The 9,479-nt window shown below is 42.6% G+C and overlaps 1 pseudogene; it reads left to right on the plus strand.

Moving 5' to 3' along the window:
* Positions 1–7,937: 7,937 nt before the first annotated feature.
* LOC142357186 (5.8S ribosomal RNA) lies at positions 7,938–8,089 on the plus strand (annotated as a pseudogene).
* The last annotated feature ends 1,390 nt before the right edge of the window (positions 8,090–9,479 follow it).

Below are 9,479 nucleotides of genomic sequence, written 5' to 3' on the forward strand. Positions count from 1 at the left end.
AAAGCTAGATCGAGCAGGACTGAAGCTAAACGATAGACCGAGAGGTCTGTCTGGTCCTCCTAGAGAGGCCAAGAGGAAGTACGAGAAGCTAACTAAAGCTTGATCGCGCCTTCAGCAAGCACGATTGAGCAAGACCGGAGCTAACACTAAGACCGAAGTGTCTTAGAGAGCCCTCTAGTGGGGCGAATAGAGCTAGATCGAGCCTTGGGAAAGCTAGATCGAGTAAGATTGAAGCTGAAAGAGTGTCAGAGGAGCAAATGAACCTCCAAAAAGTGAAAATCAAATTTTAGAAAAAAACACAAGTTAAATACTGCATGGACAGTAATTCTATGTGTGGGGCATTATTAGGGAGAGGTGTCTTGTCAAAATATGGCTGGACTAAAGACCTCAACCCGGATAGGGTGGAAGGCCCTATGATTGGTCTGTTACTAATCGGTGACCGATAAAGACCTGACCAAGGCCTGTAGTAAGCTGGGTTAGGCATTACAGAAGATAACACTAAGACCGAGGGGTCTTAGAGAGCCCTCTAGCGGGGCGAATAGAGCTTGATCAAGCCTTGGGCAAGCTAGATCGAGCAGGACTGAAGCTAAACGATAGACCGAGAGGTCTGTCTGGTCCTCCTAGAGAGGCCAAGAGAAAGTACGAGAATCTAACTAAAGCTGGGTCGGGCCTTCAGCAAGCACGACCGAGCAGTACCGGAGCTAACACTAAGACCGAGGGGTCTTAGAGAGCCCTCTAGTGGGGCGAATAGAGCTAGATCGAGCCTTGGGAAAGCTAGATCGAGCAGGACTGAAGCTAAACGATAAACCGAAAGGTCTGACGGGTCCTCATAAGAGGCATGGAGAAAGATCTGATACTAAAGTACCTCTCGGAAGTAATAAAATATGCCTGATGAAGCCGGGTATGATGTTTGTTGTTTGATGGCATTCATCGATTAGGTCTGGTGGATTCCCCATTACTCCGAGTGGTACTAGTAGAGGCTCCTACAGGGGTGAGCAAAGCGAGATCAAGCCTTAGGCAAGCTAGATCGAGCAGAACTGAAGCTGAAAAGCAAAATAAATGACAGGTCTGTCCAAATCAATAAACTTGAAATCCAGTGTGGTCACCACGGGTCACGAGGTGAATTCCTAGCGATTGTCTGCTGAACGTATAGGAAGGCCCGAAACGAACGATAATTTCATTGCACAGTGGAGATACTATACGTTCAGGAGTAGCATACATCGGGTTTGATCTATGATCATGTCTGGTCTCCGAGGATCCACCGGGTTACCAACTGGCACCGCTGTACTGGGTGTAAAACTGGGCCACCTGAAGTCCCGGGTGTAAAACTAGGTGCCTCTGTGCCAAAGTAGCGGCTTGCGTAGTGCATTATGCCTCCGGCTTGCGAAATGGTTATAAGCAATAACAACAGGACGCCGCGGGGTGTTCACTTAAAGGAGTAACGTTCTCTCAAGGGAGGGGATCTAAAAATCTTGATAAAACATTTATTCTATGCAAAATTTGTGCGCAAATTTTGCAAAGTAAAAAGCTGCACTGTAGCAAATTCTATGTGTGTAGCATTATTAGGGAAGTGTTGTTTGATGGCACCTCTCTACTTGATGCACCAAAGAACTACCTTGATGGCTCATGACCGCTGGTAATCTGTCGTCGCTAGTAGTTCGGAACTGAGAACAAATATGTTCGCAAATTACAACAATTATACAGCATATTGCTGAATAAAGCAGAACCGAATAATACTCAGTGACTTTACACCAAGACTGACTAATGTCTGGATTGTATCGTCCTACTCGAGTAAGGCGAAGAAAAGCTAGAAAGATACGCTTTTCACAAAGCAGGCTTAATGCATGCAAACCAAGGAGGAAGGAGTGATGCCCCTCCTTATAATAAGCAGAACCAAATAAAGAACAGACAGCATCATCTGTACAGTGACCAAGAAGAGGTGAAACTTCTGTATGTGAAAAGGCAATTTGAGCGAGATTTATTAGCAGACTAGTATTATGTTGTTTCTAGTAGGCGAAAGCCGAAACATCAACATGTGAAAATCTGATATTAAATCCTCAATCATTTTCCCTAGTATTATACAGCTATGAGTAACCTTAATTGGACACGGCAATTATTGCTGACCGGTGAAACTTTCGCATGGGAAAGACACACACACTTCTTGACAAAGCAATAAGTATTATGCTGTTTCTAGTACGCGAAAGCAGAAACATCAGCATGTGAAAGTTGTGAAGTTGAAGAATTTTTGTGTTGAGTACGATGTTGTTACTAGTAACCATGTCGACAGCTGAGAACTGTTCTCTAACCAATAGAAGGTGAAACTTCTGTATGTGAAAAGGCAATTTGAGCGAGATTTCTTAGCAGACTAGTATTATGTTGTTTCTAGTAGGCGAAAGCCGAAACATCAACATGTGAAAATCTGATATTAAATCCTCAATCATTTTCCCTAGTATTATACAGCTACTAGTAGCCGTAATTGGTCAGGGAAACATTGTTGACCGGTGAAACTTCACATGGGAAAGACACACAAATTACTTGACAAAACAATAAGTATTATGCTGTTTCTAGTATGCGAAAGCAGAAACATCAGCATGTGAAAGTTGTGAAGTTGAAAAGTTTTTGTGTTGAGTACGGTGTTGTTACTAGTAACCATGTCGACAGCTGGAAAGCTGTTCTCTAACCAATAAAAGGTAAAACTTCTGTATCTGAAGAGGCGGCGTGATTGAGATTTTTAACAGACTAGTATTATGTTGTTTCTAGTAGGCGAGAGCCGAAACATCGACATGTGAACATCTGGTTTTTAAATCATGAGTCAATTCTCCCTAGTATGATACAGTTGTTAGCCGGTATTGGTAACAGTAGAACAGAGATTTGGAGGGCAAAACCTGCTCATGGGAAATGCTCACAGAGCGCTATCTACCAGTACACATAGTATTATGCTGTTTCTAGTACGCGCGAGCCGAAACATCAGCATGTGAAATGTGTAATCGTGGGTAACTCTAAGTGTGTAGAGTACTGTGTAGTAACTAGTAGCCATGCCAAAGCATGCATTGAAACTCTTCGTGATTTAAAAAGCTCAAAGCAAGATTGACGAGGCCGCAAGGCTATGTCTTTCTAAATTCGAACAAATCGAAAGATTGTTCAAAGTACAATTAAACTGATTGATCCTGTCAGTTGCCATATGCTTGTCTGAAAGACTAAGCCATGCATGTGCAAGCGAAGCTTGAAAAAGTGGAACCGCGAATGGCTCATTAAATCAGTTACTATCTATTAGTTGATTTGCAAGCTAAATGAATAACTGCGGTAACCCTGCAGCTAATGCATGCTGATTGTCCGACACTGTCGGAGACTTTTACAAGACTACACCGGGTGATTTGCTAAGTACAGACACATCCCGTGATGAGTCCTAGTAACTGAAAGATCCCAGATAGCTTCGGCTTGGGGACGGAACTTCCGAATTTCTGACCTATCAACCTATGATGGTAGTGTAACGGACTACCATGGTTGTGACGGGTAACGGGGAATCAGGGTTCGATTCCGGAGAGGGAGCCTTAGAAACGGCTACCACATCCAAGGAAGGCAGCAGGCACGCAAATTACCCACTCTCCGCACGAGGAGGTAGTGACTAGAAATAATGATATGAACCTTTATGGTTTGTAATCAGAATGGAATGGACTTAAAAGCTCCATTGATGAACGAGTAGAGGGCAAGTCTGGTGCCAGCAGCCGCGGTAATACCAGCCTCTACAAGCGTATGCAATAGTTGCTGCGTTTAAAAAGCTCATAGTTGGATCTGTTTGAGTAGAACGGCAACATGGTCTTCAGTTAAATCTGTTGACTCGTTCCGCTCATCCTTCGCATCGAAGAAATAGTTTGCACTTAAATGTGACGAACTGTGGAAACGGTGTTTTCACCCTGAGAAAATTAGAGTGTTCAAAGCATCCTTTGGGATCGAATAATAAAGCATGGAATAATGGAGAATGACCCGCTACTCGATTGATGCCGGTTGGCTGAGTGCGGTAATGATTGAAAGGAACAGACGGGGGCATTTGTATTGCTACGTTAGAGGTGAAATTCTTGGATCGTGGCAAGACAAACTACTGCGAAAGCATTTGCCAAGAATGTTTTCATTAATCAAGAACGAAAGTCAGAGTATTGAAGAGGATTAGATACCCTCGTAATTCTGACCATAAACTATACCAACCTACAATTTGTCAAAGTCGATCTTGACTTGGCAAGAGATTAACCGGGAAACCAAAGTTTATTGGTTCCGGGGGAAGTATGGTTGCAAAATCGAAACTTAAAGGAATTGACGGAAGGGCACCACCAGGAGTGGAGCCTGCGGCTTAATTTGACTCAACACGGGAAAACTCACCCGGTCCAGACATCTTAAGGATTGACAGATTGAATATCTTTCATGATTATATGGGCGGTGGTGCATGGCCGTTCTTAGTTAGTGGAGTGATCTGTCTGGTTAATTCCGATAACGAACGAGATCTTCTCCATCTAAATAATGAAATTCACTATATGTGAATTCAAACACTTCTTAGAGGAACTATGCGGAATTAAATACCGCAGATGAAGTGAGGCTATAACAGGTCTGTGATGCCCTTAGATGTTCTGGACTGCACGCGCGCTACACTGTGTACTTTTAGATTGAGTACTCAGCCCTTGGTCCGAAATGGACTGGGCAATCAGAGAAAAGTACAGCGCTTCAAGGGGATCGTCTGTTGTAACTTGCAGACGTGAACCAGGAATTCCTGGTACTTATGAGTCAACAACTCATAGGGATTACGTCCCTGCCCTTTGTACACACCGCCCGTCGCTACTACTGATTGGATAGTTAAGCAAGAATTGCAAATTCCTACTGTTGGGACTTCGGTCTCCGGCAACGGGATGAAGCGGATCGAGCTTAATTGTCTAGAGGAAGTAAAAGTCGTAACAAGGTTTCCGTAGGGGAACCTGCGGAAGGATCAGTGATTGATTCCTTTGGGCATGGCTGCTGGTAGAGGCCATGTCTGTAGTGCGCATGACGCTCTGTCGCTAGAGATTGCTTGGCAACCAATCTCGAATTATGTATCGAGCTCAAAAACTACTTGTGTGGATACATAGTTCAGCAGTCATGGCAAGGGACTGCTTAAAGGGAGACTAGTTAGCAAAAGCAGCCTAGCAGAACTGCAGCTATCTAGATCTCAGAAGCTGGGTTATAGAAGCCCAGCTATAGACTTGTGAATGAGAAAGGCCTAAAAAGGTCCACAAGTCGCGTGGTTAGAACCGACACGCAAAAATCCCAGCGAGTGACAGAGCGTTGCGCTGTTCAGTGGGAAAGAGTTGAGCTACTCGGGGCGCCCACTGAACTTGCTCCGAGCCAAAGGCTCGAAAAAACACAGCTTAGCCTCAGATCCTTTACATAGAAGGCTAGCTAAAATAAACTTACCTTGGACGAGGGTAAAGTTTAGTCAGTTCTTAGGGGAGAGTAATCCACAGCTTCTCGCCCTCTGAACATTCTCCCACATATGTAGGTCTGGGAGAGTCTCCTCCTGTTCTTCGGAATCTGGAGGTAGACAAAGACAGTACGATACGATCTTGCATCGGGATGACTAACCGATAATGATCATAATCTGACAATTTTTCCGGCTTGAGGCACCGGAGTCAGATTAAAGACACATACTGAACTAAAGGCGTATGTGCAAAGCTTGTCGGAGTGTAGAGAGTCAAGCTGAGTTGACTCGTCACGTGGTGATGACAACAGCCATGTGCAAAACACTCACAACTTTATCGTCTATGTGGAAAAGGTTGCTAACAGCGCTCTCTATGAGAGGCCCTCGCATATAACTATACGAGGAAAAGGCGATAGAGTTGTTTGAATGTGGGGCAGGTTCATCGACAAGCTAAGTTGATCACATTCTTGTTGTGGCATCCTACTAGAATTGGTCACGGTCTGCACCAACTCTCCCCAAGTTGGCCAGACTTAAAACTAGAAATAAGGTTTGCAGCTATGTGAACCTAGAAACTGTAAAGGAGTTGAAAGAACTTAAAGGAATTGAAAGAGGCCTTGAGGTATATCCTCTTGGTAAAGACCCACAAAAGCTCACAAAAGTGGCTTCGAAGGGCAAAACTGGTTCATCCAAAACAATTGGAGAGCTTAAAGCAGAACCAATTCGAATGAAACACTATTGGTGAAACTTCATCATGAGAACGTCACAAGCTGATCACGCTCTATGATATGACTAGTATTATGTTGCTTCTAGTAGGCTAAGCGCAAGCCGAAACATCAACATGTGAAAGTCGTAGAATTTTGCAATCAAACTGTGGCTAGTACTGTGATGTTACTAGTAACCTGGTGTTCCGTCATATGGCCAAGAGAGCATTTGAAGGCGAAACTTCTGCATGGGAAAGCTGCATCATGATCAAAATTTTATATCGAGTATTATGTTGACGTTAGTAGGCCTTGGCCGAAAACGCAGCATGTGAAAGGTATAGATAAAAGTTATTGTTGCAGTCAGTACTGTGTAGTTACTAGTAGCTGGATTTAAGCTCAAAATGAGACACTGTTGGTGAAACTTCATCATGAGAATGTCACAAGCTGATCAAGCTCTATGATATGACTAGTATTATGTTGCTTCTAGTAGGCTAAGCGCAAGCCGAAACATCAACATGTGAAAGTCGTAGAATTTTGCGATCAAATTGTGGCTAGTACTGTGATGTTACTAGTAACCTTGTGTTACGTCATATGGCCAAGAGAGCATTTGAAGGCGAAACTTCTGCATGGGGAAGCTGCATCATGAACAAAAGTTTATATCGAGTATTATGTTGACATTAGTAGGCCCTGGCCGAAAGCGCAGCATGTGAAAGGTATAGATAAAAGTTATCGTTGCAGTCAGTACTGTGTAGTTACTAGTAGCTGGATTTAAGCTCGAAATGAGACACTGTTGGTGAAACTTCATCATGAGAACGTCACAAGCTGATCACGCTCCATGATATGACTAGTATTATGTTGCTTCTAGTAGGCTAAGCGCAAGCCGAAACATCAACATGTGAAAGTCGTAGAATTTTGCGATCAAATTGTGGCTAGTACTGTGATGTTACTAGTAACCTTGTGTTACGTCATATGGCCAAGAGAGCATTTGAAGGCGAAACTTCTGCATGGGGAAGCTGCATCATGAACAAAAGTTTATATCGAGTATTATGTTGACGTTAGTAGGCCCTGGCCGAAAGCGCAGCATGTGAAAGGTATAGATAAAAGTTAGCGTTGCAGTCAGTACTGTGTAGTTACTAGTAGCTGGATTTAAGCTCGAAATGAGACACTGTTGGTGAAACTTCATCATGAGAACGTCACAAGCTGATCACGCTCTATGATATGACTAGTATTATGTTGCTTCTAGTAGGCTAAGCGCAAGCCGAAACATCAACATGTGAAAGTCGTAGAATTTTGCAATCAAACTGTGGCTAGTACTGTGATGTTACTAGTAACCTTTTCTTACGTCATATGGCCAAGAGAGCATTTGAAGGCGAAACTTCTGCATGGGGAAGCTGCATCATGAACAAAAGTTTATATCGAGTATTATGTTGACGTTAGTAGGCCCTGGCCGAAAGCGCAGCATGTGAAAGGTATAGATAAAAGTTATCGTTGCAGTCAGTACTGTGTAGTTACTAGTAGCTGGATTTAAGCTCGAAGTGAGACACTGTTGGTGAAACTTCATCATGAGAACGTCACAAGCTGATCACGCTCTATGATATGACTAGTATTATGTTGCTTATAGTAGGCTAAGCGCAAGCCGAAACATCAACATGTGAAAGTCGTAGAATTTTGCGATCAAACTGTGGCTAGTACTTTGATGATGCTTGTAGCCAACCGAATTGGTTGAAAAGCCCAATAAGTAAGCTAACTTGGGAGAGCTTGTTGGAAACCAAATGCTACTAGATTGGTCCAAATACATCCTTCAACAGGGGATCACTTGGCTCGCTTTACGAAGAGGAGCACAGCTATATGTGTTAATTCGGTATGAATCGCAAGATTTGTTTACCGACCTCTCTAACGCAAAAGGCGGTCTCGGCTTCGGCTGTTGACTGCGTCCGATTCAGGGTTATATAACTCTCGATTGAACACATTGATGTTCTATTGTTGGTGCTTCCAATAAAATTGGAACACTTAAAGCAGAACCGATTCAAATAATAGCATTCTGATCAATGATTGCATTCCTTGATCAAGAACTGCTGGAGTCATTGTGATGGCGAATTTTCTTCATAAGAAAATTGCAAAGAGACGGAACTTAATGAGACTAGTATTATGTTGTTTCTAGTAAGCGGAAGCTGAAACAGCAACATGTGAAAATCAAGTTTTGTTCAATGATCTCGAGGCGATAAGTACTATGAAGCAACTAGTAGCCTAAGCATGACTCAGATTTGAGACAGTCAAAAAGACTGGCGAAACTTCTTCACATGAAAGTTACATAGAGAACTACAAATGTATACAGCGAGTATTATGTTGTTTCTAGTAGGCGAAAGCTGAAACATCAACATGTGAAAGTTGTCTGCAAACTGTAGAACGATATGTGATTAGTACTGTGCTGTTACTAGTAGCCAGTCTGACTGTAGAAGCCAAGACAAAGGGAAACTAATGCATCTGAAAAGGACAAGTTATGGAAAGGTATGCACGATAAGTATTATGTTGTTTCTAGTAAGCGGCAGCTGAAACATCAACATGTGAACGTCGTTGTGTACAGTAACCTAGAACTATATAGTCCTTAGTAACGTGCATTTACTAGTACCTGTAATTGGTATTCAGACTCAGGCAGTTTGGAATAGTTTGGCAAAGATGCACCAGAGAAAACTGGGATTTGATACAGAAATTGTTGAATACAAGTATTATGCTGCTTCTAGTAGGTTGAATCCGAAACATCAGCATGTGAAAATTGAAAACATTTCTGGTTCGAATTGTCACAAGTATTTGGTGATCTGAGTAGCCAAACTCACTACAACGCCAATTGAAGGCAAAAATTCTCAACGGGAAAAGCTATTCTCATTGAATGAGCTAACAAGACGAGTATTATGTTGCTTCTAGTAGGCGAAAGCCAAAACATCAACATGTGAAAGTCTTGCTGAACAAATTTAATGTTGTTGAGCTCAGTACCGTGTGAATTAGTAGCCATAATTGGCGAGCGAAAATTGAACTGGCGAAACTTCGTCTTTGGAAAATTGCAGATGCCGAGCACTTATTTTGCAACGAGTATTATGTTGACTGTAGTAAGCGAAAGCCGAAACAGCAACATGTGAAAGCTGTTGAAATTTGTGGTCATTTTGCAATAAGTACAAGGAGTGTAACTAGTAGCCAGGTCAAAATTTGGGATAAGAATGAGCAAAAATTCTGCATGAGAACAGTTGAAATTATGAAACTAAATTACAAAGACTAGTATTATGTTGTTTCGAGTACGCGAAAGCGGAAACATCAACATGTGAACGTTTGTAACGAAGTTTCGT

Source organism: Convolutriloba macropyga, unplaced genomic scaffold (genome assembly GCF_964194025.1).
Source record: "Convolutriloba macropyga unplaced genomic scaffold, txConMacr16.3 SCAFFOLD_1283, whole genome shotgun sequence".
NCBI lineage: Eukaryota > Metazoa > Xenacoelomorpha > Acoela > Convolutidae > Convolutriloba > Convolutriloba macropyga.